General features: G+C 38.7%; 1 protein-coding gene across 16 annotated transcripts in view; it reads right to left on the bottom strand.

Moving 5' to 3' along the window:
• ANKHD1 (ankyrin repeat and KH domain containing 1) overlaps window positions 1-12,986 on the bottom strand; it is a 116,429-nt gene that overhangs the window by 102,472 nt on the left and 971 nt on the right. The gene's annotated exons all lie outside the window — the stretch shown is intronic.

The following is a 12,986-nucleotide window of genomic DNA, read 5'->3' as shown; positions in this document are numbered from 1 at the left end:
GACAGCAGACTATGATTTAGGGCTCGAAGCAGCAAGATTTCTAGATTAGTCCAGCCAACGGTCCTAAAAAAAGAGAACCGTCAGTGTGAGAAAGAGTTCAACATTATACAAGCAGAAAATTAGTGCCCTAAGCCAGTGATACACTTTTTACTACAAAGAAAGACCAACTATTTAAAACTCACAGCAAAATTTGTCCCTACAGCAAGATTCCCCTCTGCAGAACTCAAATTCCAGCTTATGTCCATCTAGACAGCTTGAGGACTCTCTGCTGGCATAACCTCTGATGCAAAACTGACTTCTGGAAAAATTCACCCTTATCTACGGAGTGCTTCAGGGTTTTTCATTTTCTCCCCCAAGACTACACAAAGCACTTTGCCTCATCAATATGCTAGAAATATTATTCCTATTGCAACAATGTTTGCATGACCTGGTGACCAGCAGAAAATCCCACTATGTGTATAAGTGACTATTCATTATATATGGCTGAGAACTACATACAAGGAATTTTATTACACACTAATGGACTTTTCATTTTTCAACTACACCACTAAATCTATCAGTCCTCCCTTTTAAATACATACCAAAGGGGTAAAAATGCTACCTAATGCAACTGCACTTATGAACAACAAATACTGCAGAAAGGTTCAAAGCGGCTTCTGGCAAGCCTTAACTTTCTGCCTCAGGAACAGCCTGACAACTGATGCAAAGCACATCAGCCTTGCATCAACATCCCAGAAACCTCCCTGTCCCACTGAAAGTTTTACAATTTCTTTTTTTCACACTTCAGTAAAGATATGGACCATTTTCTCCCCGACTGCTGCCACCCCAAGATCAATTGTATATATTTACAGGACATTACTTGCAATAATACCACACCTCTTGAACCTGAATCAGTGTTAATTCACCATTTACAAATACTCTATCAACTTGCAAGGAACTTCTCTCTCTCCCCTCAACAGGAGGTACATTTTGCTTACAGTAACCTCTAAAAAAGTCTTTTTAACATCGATTATGCAAACACTACTTAAAGTAAATTACAGATACAGGGTACAAGGTGGGTAGTACTGGTGCGGTCTGCTCTTTTCACCACTCTTACCGCCTTTCAGCTCCTCTGTAGGTTTGCAACTGCACTTCCAGGGACTTTTCACATTTAAAGTCTCACACAAAAATCTTGCTGCATATACAGTATTTTCATCTTAGTTTTATATCGCAGCAAGAAAAGGCAGCTGCTTTCATTATATCCGTACATGTTGAGCATCAATTTCTAGTTTTTGTTTTGATTTTTAGTAAGAGCTTAGTAACATACCCACAATACAAATATAACTTGAGTGTGAAAATACTGAAAATCCATATGCAAAATGTTAAAATAGCTGTACCATTGCCAGTCTCCCAGAACAAGTTTCAATGCTTTTCAAGTCAGAACATCTGACATTTCTATAAATCAATGCAGTTTCTCACACACAAGGCAAGAGAGGATGAATAGTTGGATATCTATCACTAATAACTGAGTAAGAAATTACCTAATCAACCAGACTTCTCTTGTGAATGGAAATGCCCTGTGATGATCACATTATTAATAATTTTTAATAAATTAAAAATCAAACTACCCCAAATACATCAATTAAATCTTATTTTTTAAACAAAAAATAAACTTCATTAAAAAACCAAACCAAACAAAAAACCAAAACAGATTTCATGTTAGCATTCCCAGAAGACTTAATACACTGCTCATGTGGCAAAATTTAGGCACTCTGCTCTATCCTAATCAGATCTGCAGCAAAGCGATAGAGTAACCAGTCACTGTGCTATTTTTGGATTATTTTGCGAGCTGCTTTGGGCAGTTAATAAGCATCTTACTTGGTAAGGCTCATTAGGAACACATGGATTCAAGACATTATTCTAACTCCCAAAACAATTGCAACTACTACTAATTCCCAATCAAAAACTAAAAAAAGCTGCTAGCTGCATGGGACCTGAGGACAGGGTGCTGAACATCAGCATACTTCACTACATCATCGTGTTGCACGCTCATTGACAGGAATGATGGACCTTTCCTGAAGTTCTGCCAAGGACTGCAGCAGGCTCACAGCTCTGCAGATCCAGTTACACCACTGGTTCCTCCCTCCACACCAGCTACATTCACAGCTATTTGGGCTCAACTACATCAGTATTTATGTTAATACCATGACTGAGTTTACTTCAGGTCGGGGTATGTAAAGACAATGTGGCAAGCACTACCATCACAACTAACACTAGCAATTCTTGCAAGATGGGCAATGACATACAGGGTTAGAAACACATTTCTAATACGAAGTCTAAACTGATCTTTCCTATATCAAACTACTGGAGAAAAAAAAAAAAAAGTACTTCTCCCAGAATAGCCCGGACTTGCTCACAAATAGCCTGTTACTGACAAGCTACAGACCATGGAAAACCTTCCTGTTGTAGCTGTATACCAGCACCATTCTCTCCTCCTCCTGCAGGTAAAAGCAGCAGTAGAGACAGCACGTTCCAACGTCTCCTTCTATTTGAGCCAAACTAGTACTTCTGGGAGACTATCTTTACAAAGAGTGTTAATAGGAAAGAGAAAGCTGCTATTAAATCATTTCCTTGAACTTGCATTTTCCAGATACACCTTGAGCTTTTCTGGTGTAACGATATTCTTTGCGTGTGTGGAGCACGTACAAATAATGAAGACTGCAGCCCTTGACTGGGACTCCTAAACTCCTATTTATTATGAAAACAAATGACTACCTGACTTTCTCTTTTGTATTAGGTAACCCTTCCTAATTATTTCTATAATAATTCCATTTGGACATAGGTCTGAATACATCTGAATATATGCAGAGGGACCTTGGCTTCCTTAAGGCTAATACAGGCCTGTAAATCAGGCTGAAAGTTCATGCCTATGAAGCTGAAATAGATCATCTATATTTAAACTATTTTCATTCCATAATTCACAAGATGTGCAACACTGTATTAGGATCACACTAGGAAGATATTGTGGTTTTGTCTGATAAACCCAACCTCTGACAGTTTATGTTGTCATACATCCTTTATTATACTGAATGCCAATATCTGATTACTATTTGTAACCCTGCTCTAAAAGTTTTAGGGAATACTGATAGGACATCGAATACCGTAACACTAAGTTAAGACTGAAAATGAGTTTGTATTTCACATTTGACATCAAATCCCTTTATATGTGGAATTTAAAGAATGGCAGCTTCAAAACTACTACAAATAATTATTCCAAGGAGAAAGTAAAGTGGGGGACTTTGTCACCGACTGGCACTCAGTAGCTTCCTGTGACAAGTGCATCACTACACCCCTGGTGTAGACACTTCACACCAGCAAAAGGCCTGGCTTTGGTTTACCTTAAGATGTAGTTTTCAACACTGCCACCCCCCAACCTAGCCATGCCAGTCAAACATTTTTGCACCTACTTAAGTTATCTTCCTGGCATTACTATTACGCCATCTCTTGAAAATGAAAGAGGAAAAACCACACGTGGGTATTTTCAAAAAACCTTTCAGTGGGACCTCAGTACACTGCCCTTTCTTGGCACTTCGAAACTAGAGAAAGAAAAGAAACATTTCAGATAAGTATTTCAGAGTCAGTACCTAGGAACAACATATAATCAATGTAAAGAACAATTCGGACATAATTAATGACATAAGACCATACCCACTCTGTTAGGTTTGAACCGTAACTTCTGAAGACAGTTTCTTCAATATAAAAAAAGTGTCAGCCCAAGACAGAAGCCACTAAGATCTGTGAATCACCAAGAGATCATCTTCCAGTGCTGGCACTATGGTTCATGTGATTACAAAGTATCCTAACAACCCAGGGGGGTAACGGGGTACTTGGGGACATTGTCGCCTCCATAGAGAAAGGCTAAAATATCTGAAGCATCATTTCCAGTCACTGCTCATCTTGTGACAAGTTGGGCAGCTATGAGACACTTTTGTGGGTTGATTTAACAGATCAAAAAGGGAGAAAACTCGGGGTGGGAGGAGAATAATTTTCTGCCACTTTACTGAATTTCATGGACTTATAAAGTGGTCTGATAAGCTGGAACATCATTCTTCTGGGAACAGCAAGCCATTAGCAGCTCAGCTCCCTGTGAGGCTACAAACCCAACTGCCCTCCACATTTAAGCGGAGCTGTTAGTACTGGCACACTGCCTTAGCTTAGCAGTCTACAACAACAGTTCTGTAGGCAGTAAATTAGATTGGGAGGGCAGGGGAGAGGAGGGGTGCAAATCTATTTAGCTCCAATTGCAATAGGAAGTTGACTAACTTGAGGCAGGATTATCTAAAGGACAGTCTTTATTCCAATATATATTAAGTAATTATCAAATAACAAAACAAGCAGCTATAGGATCCAGGCTGTGCTAAATTCATTTCAGAAAACCGGGTCATTTTGCAAAGGCTGGTATAGATACAATGTAAATAAAGATGAATAAAACTTTATGCTTTGTCACTAGAGAAAAGTGCCTCTCCAAACGATGTGGTCCACAAGTCTGACATTCGTGTATAAAACTGTGCCATATGTTCTTGACATGTTAGCACACAAACTGATCTCAGCATTAACTTAAGCTCACTAGAACCATGGGCAAGACAACCAGCAATAAGAAAGCCCTTACATTTGTATGGCAGCTCCTCTGTTCAGTCCAGCCCCAGCAAAAGATCTCAAGCCAGGCACTCCAAGTCATTAGTCAATTCCCAAAATTCTTGCTAGTATTTGAAACATGCAGATAAAATGATAAATCAGAATTAATGTTTTATGGGACTACTCTTTCATGCCACAGATTGTTGACCCTAGGTTTTCAATTTTCTTGCACTAATACTAAATGCATAAGCAGACATTCATGAGCAAGTGCCTGTCAAATGGTTCACGTAAGTTTAACCACTTACCTAATTTCTCTCGTAAGCAATCAACTGACACTAGATATCCTTATGCCAATTTAAGTAGTTTTGAATACTAGAAACTACACAATATCACATGCCTCTGGAGAGACCTGTCTGATTTATGGTTCTTCCACAAACAAGAAATTTCCAATTCATTTTTATTAAAACACTGTTCCACAACAATAAGCCCAAGATATAACTGCACTCACAGTTAACCCTCAAAAAACTAAGCCACAGAACACACAGGTTGAGTCCTCTTGGTACAAGAGGCTGGCAATATTAAAAAGTCTCTCTGTATAGCAGAAAAGAAAGCATTACACACTTCAGTCACTACTGAAAAAGACCCCCCAACTGTTAAAAACCAACCTGCAGCCATCACATATTCAACATCTGATAAACTAAAATAATTATGACTGAGTTTTCCTGATGTACAAGAGAATCTTTTGCAGCAAGGAGCTGCCATTTACAGAACTGGAACTGACATCTGAAGTTTATTCAAAATTCACATGAATCCCAGTAAATCAAGTGCCTGTTCTTGCCATCTACAGTCTTCGTACTGAAGAAAACCATTGAATGGAGACCAGTAAATCTTACTAAAACAAACATCACTTACACTAAGCAGCACTCATTTTCACATATTCTATCTCAGTCCACTCTAAATCATGTTTTCAGTACTCCATCTTCTCCATGTGCTTTAAGATTCCCTCTTGCCCGCCCCCCCCCCTCCATTTTATCTAATAATCCTGTAGAAATAGCCCCTCTTCTTTCCTCACCTCGAAGGTATAACTCAATATTCTGATTTATTAGAATACAAAACAAGTTTGCTGCATCAATTTAGCCAGGGCTTTGAGGGTGGGATCCTTGCTCAGATATTAAATCCCAGGCATTAAAATAAAGTGAAGGAAACTTCAAAACAGAAGATGAACAAATGCATTTGTCTGCTGATGTAAAAGCTCACACCCATCCAAGGTGGCAAGTTTTCTAAGCCACCTTCTGGGGAATAACCTTTTAAGATCTCCTATCAATCCAAAGAGACAACAGTGCTCAAAAAAATCATACAGGTGGATCCAATGAATGTAGCCCAATCTCATAATTCAATAATCTGTTCTCAGGCCAACCTATATGTTTCAGGCAGAGAGGAGTCTTAACATTTAAAGTGACTAATTAAGTTATCTAGAGGCTTATACCAAAGGGAAAATCATACTGGGCTTTCTGCTATTCTCAGAGCTGAGGCTAGTGGTAGCTATTTTTTCAAGGCTGTATAAACAGGTTTGTGCATGCTCTACTACTGCAAAACCAGCAGAAACCATAATGTAACTACTGATCCATCAGTTAGGGATCTCTATTATTCATTCTGAGAGTTTCTTTTAAATAGCCATCTAAAATATCATCCACCAAAAACTCAAGATGTAGTTGTAAAAGGGCTTTAAAATATAACTATTTTAGAAAAAACAATGAAAAGATGTACATTTATGTAAGGTATTGATTTTACCCTAACAAATCCTAAATATTAAGCATCCACTTCAAACTCCCTTGTCCCCTGGCTACCTTGTCATGCTGTGAGTCAACACATCCTCCAAACAGGCAATGATCTGAAGCCACCATGATCAAGGGACGTGGTTTGGAAGTAGACCATTCAGCCCTGAAAGCTGATCTCCTCTTTTCCCTTGGTTTGAAATACAACTGATTTACTACCTACCCACCACGTGACACCATTAGTTTTATTCATGATTTTGGAAAGGGAAGAGTTCAACAGGGTTAGGGATTTTCCTAGAAGAAAATCTTAGTTAATTAATAATCTCTGTGTTTTACTGAAGGCAAATGAGAATAACTTACAGACCTAGCTGAAACTTAACGCCCATGAAATGTTAAAACAACCAGAGAGGTGCTTTTCAGTTGGCCCACAGTTCATCAACCAGTAAAACATCCTTTTTTTTTTCTTTTTTTTTGTCCACTTTAAAAATAGGGAATAATTTTTCCTGCAGGATGGGTATACAGTTAGGTAAGTTTCAAAACCTCCCCTGGTCAGACAGGCCAGCCACACACGTTCCTTCTCGCTTAGCACCAGCATTCTGACAAACACAACACAGTAACTCAACTATGAGTAAGCCCTCCAAGTCTAGGGCACTTTCCCTTCAGATTCTGAGATGCTTTGGAAGAGCTAATAATGAAAAGAAGTTTGAAAAAAATCTGCACGACTCCCTCTTAAAAGCAAAAGGCAAAAATTAGTAAGTGGTCTCATCCCAAGAAAAGCAATTAAGTAGTAACAAGATCCAGCACAGAACCAATTCTTTTATTTATATTTTATGGTAGTAAGTGTTTTCTATATGCGTTTGAACAGAAGATACACAATACTCCCAAATTTGAGAAAATTGTCTAGTATTTTATAAAACTTTCCAAAAAATCAATGTTACCTAAGAAAACATTAAGTGATGAATTGCAAGAGTAAAAGGAAGACATTATCTTCTGATAGGATGCATTTCCATAAATTTCACTTCCTCAGCATTCCTCCAAAAATATGCAAAATGAAACTGCTGCACTTTCACAACAAAAAGGGAGAGCTAGTTGTCAGGGCAAAAAAAAACCACACCAAAAACCACACAGACAGAAACTATCTATTAATAAGGTATACCAAAAGGTTAGAGCTCAGACAAGCATATCATCCTAACTAAATGAACCCTTAAATCCAAATATTAATTCACCTGTACCCATTTTTTTCCTCTTATTCAGAGGCAGCATGGTTTTATTACATAGACTGCAGTAACAAGGTTGCTATAAAAAACCCAGTATTTAAATCACTTAAAAGTTAAACTAACCTTCAGTTTATCATAGAAGACCAAGGTCATATGAGATATCAATGAGAAAGTTTCTATTTAAAATACCCCTGAGGCCAGGTACTTTTCAAAAACTTCCTAAATTTACAAAAGTACTTGAACAAATCACTGATTTCTGAAGTTTTGCTTACAGCATCCCATTCCTCACATGAACATTCCCATTAGGGAGATAAGCTTTACATGAGGACTTTAGACGGTATTTGCATGGTACATGGGCTGCTATTAGGAAAGAAAATATCCACAGAAGGAAAATGAAAGCACCCTACTGAAGACTGAAGCTTCACAGCTTGACTTAAACACTGAGTTCTGCAAATAGTCATCAAAAGAGATGTAGAAGTTATTTTTCTTGCTTCATGAAGTTTTAAGTGGGAAACAAATCTAAGAAAGATTCCTTTTTCCATATAAGTCAGACTTGCCTCTGTTTTAAATCTAAGAGTCACTTTTACTCCCCAACAACAGCTTAAGACTTCTAAGGAACTTTCATATATAAGAACTCAAAATTAACTACTAAGATCAAAGCCATGCAGCCTCCTCACCTGCAGGGTCTAAACCCCAGTTTTAAACTCCTTCAATAAGCATGCCAATTCAGTAATGTTGCTGCTCCCAGTTTTAAAGGCCAGGCCACATGCGTGCACAGAAAACAGAGTGCCTTTATATTCCCCTTCCTTGCACACCTACCCTTCTTTTAAGTGCCACAGGGACAGTTCAAGCTCTAAGCACAGGACAATGTTACAACAGCACCATCCAGCCATCCTTACAGCTTTATTTCAAGATCCTCAGACTAGGAAAGGAGAGATGAGAGCATCCAAATATCAAGCCCACAGGGGAGCAGCTGGGTAGCCCCAATTTAAATCAGAACACAAGAACTCGTGATTCACCAGCTGTAGTTTTGCCTTGCATTAATGCTGAAATGAACCCTTCCCCCCCCCCAGACTGTAACTAGTTGACTGGTGAAATCTATGTGCAAATTTGTAACTAAATATAGATGTTCTGCTAAATTTGGTAAATCTCTCCTTACCAAGGGGTTGCACCGCACATTTATATAATTATACAGTGGTATTTCACATCTTTGCTTTCTACACCTATCATTAGAAAACGGTTGCTGACATTTATTTTAGGTCATGCATGCAACTGGGTCAAACTGCACTGAAGGGAAACTAGAGTTCTGTAAGAAACTTTAGAAATCAGTTCATTTCAAAGTATTATTGAATAGTAAGTATTACCCATAACTAGACAGATTGTTTCTGGCTACCATAGGCCAGACTGTCAAAGTTACTGAGATACCCACCATTATTTTTCCAAGAATTAGAAGCCTAATCAGGCTGGGAATGAATGAACACACTACTAACCAGCTCTCTGCATCCTTAAGCGTCATCTGAATACTTTTGGAAACTGAACCCATTATCTCTCAATGTTTTCTAATCACTGAATAATTCTTGAAGAAAATTTTCCATTTTGTTCCACCTCTTACTTCCTCAACTTTGAAAGAGTTAGTAAAAATAAGAAAAATATCAAGTGCTAAACTGAAATTTTTCAAGAGAAAAGGCTTTTACACCTAGTATTATCTACCTGAATTTACATCAATATTTTGAATTTCTATTCCTTATGGTCAAAAAAATGCTGCTATTATTTCAAATATAATGCAGAAAAGTAAAATTTGTAAGCATTAAATTAACCTCAGAAGTCAAAGATATATTGTGCATACCATTTGAGAAGCAGTGCCACGTTAAGACGGTTCACTAACATAGCAATGACTTTAATAGACTACATTGCCAATTTAAAACAAACTATCTAAGTATTTACTCTGAATTCAACACCCAGTTTAAAAATTAAGAGACTTTGGATTTGGAAGGAGAAGGGGGGGTGAAGAAAAAAGATCAAGCCCCAGACAAAATCACCAAGTACTGAACTGATCTGGAGTGCATGCCATTCGACTATGAATTCTACTCATTGCAGGAGGTAGGTTATGTCTGATTTTTAATTATGCTTTATGTAAATATCCCCAGAGGCTTATGCAATAGGTACAGGCTTAAGTAAGGCAAGCTGGTGAAGGCAGGCAGCCTGTTCTGGAGCAGGAAGCTGAGAACTGTGTTGACTCCATAGCCAAGGAGCGGGTGAGCTCCAGTTGCCATTGAAGGCCTCCAAACCCTTGAATTATAGAACACAAGAGACTTGCTACATTATATACTCACAGCCAAAAGCCACTTTACTGAACTGAGCTCCAAGATCCTCTGGTACTTTTGTCAGCACAGCTGGCTTCTCCTACTTGATTTACAACAGATCAGCAAACCACACAATCCTGTGAGCACTAACACTGCCACATTGCTTCAGCTCTCTACTTCTACAGCCCAGTTTTCTGCCACAACAGTTTTTGTTAAGAACCTGTGTGCTCTGTGGCCAGAAGCCCTCAACCAGCAAGGACCCTATGGACCGCACATACACGCACTATTAATCACTGCCCTGCCAGCACACCTTCACCTTGACCTACAGACTTCACAACTAGTATGGAGGAGGCTGTTTAATACTCATGCCTTTGGCATCGCTTTAAGTGCCAGCAAAATTCACAAGGAGTGGCAGTAATATACTTAAAATTACACCAAAATCTCACTCTAAACATGTTGCAGGCTATGTTCAAACCCTGATCAAGCTTAGAAGGCAACCAAGCAGCTATTTAACATCGATGTCAAAACCACCTCACCTCTCAGACTGCAACCAGTGGTGAAAGTTTCTCCAACCACTCAGGAGAACCATGGCTTCCCCTCTGTTTTACACAGAAATAGCACAAAGCCTCCCAGCCTTGTCCTTCCATGCCCAAAGGCGTGCTTCAGCTTGCAATTGTTTCTATTTGCATGTGATAATTTTAACTGGTAATTCTAGAAAATAGTCTGTACAGCTGCATTTAAATTTCACCATGCAGACCTGATATAACTCATTTATACAGGATCCACTTCAGTCTCTGGTTTCCCAACCAGCAGACTGGTGACTACCATAAGCGGGCACTGAGCTAGGAAATCAGAAAGCTTTGATTTTTCTCCCAGTTCTGCAAAGCAGGATAAATGCGGTACACTCTCTTCACTGTCTTCACCTATAAAATGGGGACAGTACTCCTACTGTAAAGTACTTGACAATCTGATGTAAGAAATGCAATTTTAAAAAAACTTAAGCTAAAATACATTGCTCTCTTCATTCTCCAGATAAATACTTCATTACACTCTTCACCCTGCACTTCCCTGATGATTTTCTTTTCTACCTAATTTGCCATTTTGACTAATCCAATTATTTTAGTGTATTAAACTCACACTAATACAAGGATACAAAACCTGAATACCACTACAGACGCACAGCAGAGCCTACAGAATATTGTACCATTATTTTTATGACTTCGAAAGTAGAAAAAAGAGCACAGATCAAGGCAGCATGGCAAACGTTTACTTTATTTATTTTAATTCTCCCTTCTAGTTCTCACTAATTCCACTTACTGCTGAAGGCATACACCCAAATCAGTGACTCATGGCACAAGACCACAGTCTAAACAGTCACTGGGTTTTCAAAGCAGTGCTGTTCAAGAATTGCAATGTTCCATCCCAGGAGTTTAATTGCCTTTTCTTTGTTAAAAAAAAAAAAAAAAAAAAACACCCAAAAAATAGCACTGACAACAGGTGCATCTTTAGTTCTCATACATGCAGAAGAAAAAAAAAATTGAAAAAAATTCATTCTTGGTCCTCCCAGTCATACCCCGTAGTCTAGCAATGATGTGAAGCACATTCTTCCCATCCACGCTTCTTCCCCAGGTTACTTTCCGCAACCAGAAACACAAGACAGAAGAACTCCCCGGGCAATTTCAGCTTCAAGATTAGCCCAACTCCTCTACGTGTGTTCTGGAAATCTCCAAGTGTTTTAAATCCAACTTTTTTTGTTATATATTTTAAATAAGAAAGCTTTTCCCAGGTTTTTCAAATAAGTGATTTTTATTTTAGCTGTTCATGAACCTTTTTTTTTTACCTCAATGCCAACCTCCCAGACACATTATTTATAATAGGTTGTCTTTCTTAATACTTGCTATTAGTCAAAAGACCAACAGAGTGCCTAGTAAAACTTTAGCTGTTCAATCTTCACATCCTTTAAATAATGGGGCGGGTTCAAAAGCTTTCAAAGCAGAACTCTGCTCATCTTGTAAAGAGCCACAAACACTCTGATACAGCCCATTTCCCAACATTTTCGGGGTTCTGTAACTACTGCTTTGTATCTTCAAAGATACATTAAAATGTGACATAAAAGACATCCTAGAGAGCAGAAACTCATAAACTACTTGTGTCCTATTCCAGCTACAGTAGGCCTTCCAGTTCCCCAAAACAGGTATGTACTTGAACAGGTAATCCCATATCATCATATGTTCAGGATACCAATCATGCAAGGAACATTCACACGCAAGTGCTCATCTGCCTGATCATTAGATTTCTAGTTTAGCTACACATCCAGCTGTTAACACAATTTTTAACTTAGGTTAGGTGGTCATGAGCAAAGTGCAAATGTGGGTCTGCATCAGTTTAATCACTCTTTTATTCAGATAAGACCTGTCAGGAAGGCTGGACAAAAGAAGATCATCAATGGAAGACAAATATTTAGACACAGGAGGATGAATGCAAGCCCCTTTCCTTCCATTTCTTCAGAAGAAATGTAGACACATACCGAAGTACCCGCTCCTGGCCCCTGAAGAAAAAATGGTATGTATCACCTTGGCTACTATCTTCTTCTTTCTGCAGAAGCACACAGAAGTACAGAACACTGGAACCACAACTAGCTTGCAAGTGCTAGCCACTTTCTCCTGCTTTCCACTAAGACTACATAAGGGCTACAATGGTGGCTGTGATCTCAAGTCTTCTTTCTAAAAGAGGCAACTAAGGAAATAAGATTCACCCTTTGGTGTACAATGAGTGAGCAGTAGTGACAAATAAAAGTCTTCATTTATGTCCTCTCCCTAGGCTACATAAAGCAGTATTAGATGCAAGTGTGAAGGTCCAACAATGCTCCGGTTGGGTTGGGATAAGGCTGCAGACCCTCCTCCACACCCTTCCCTTAAAACTCTCTGCAGGCTCAGAAGATCAAAGGAAGACATCTCCATTACCCTCTTCCATTTCGTTGGGTAAGAAATATTTCTATTGCATAAAACTGCAGGTACATATATATACACACATATCATGAATTTAGCAGAGTCTGGGAATCCCATATCCCTGCTCCC

This window comes from Grus americana, chromosome 14 (assembly GCF_028858705.1).
Source record: "Grus americana isolate bGruAme1 chromosome 14, bGruAme1.mat, whole genome shotgun sequence".
Lineage (NCBI taxonomy): Eukaryota > Metazoa > Chordata > Aves > Gruiformes > Gruidae > Grus > Grus americana.
Note: the sequence above shows the minus strand (reverse complement) of the source record. Positions and strands in the feature narration are given on the sequence as shown.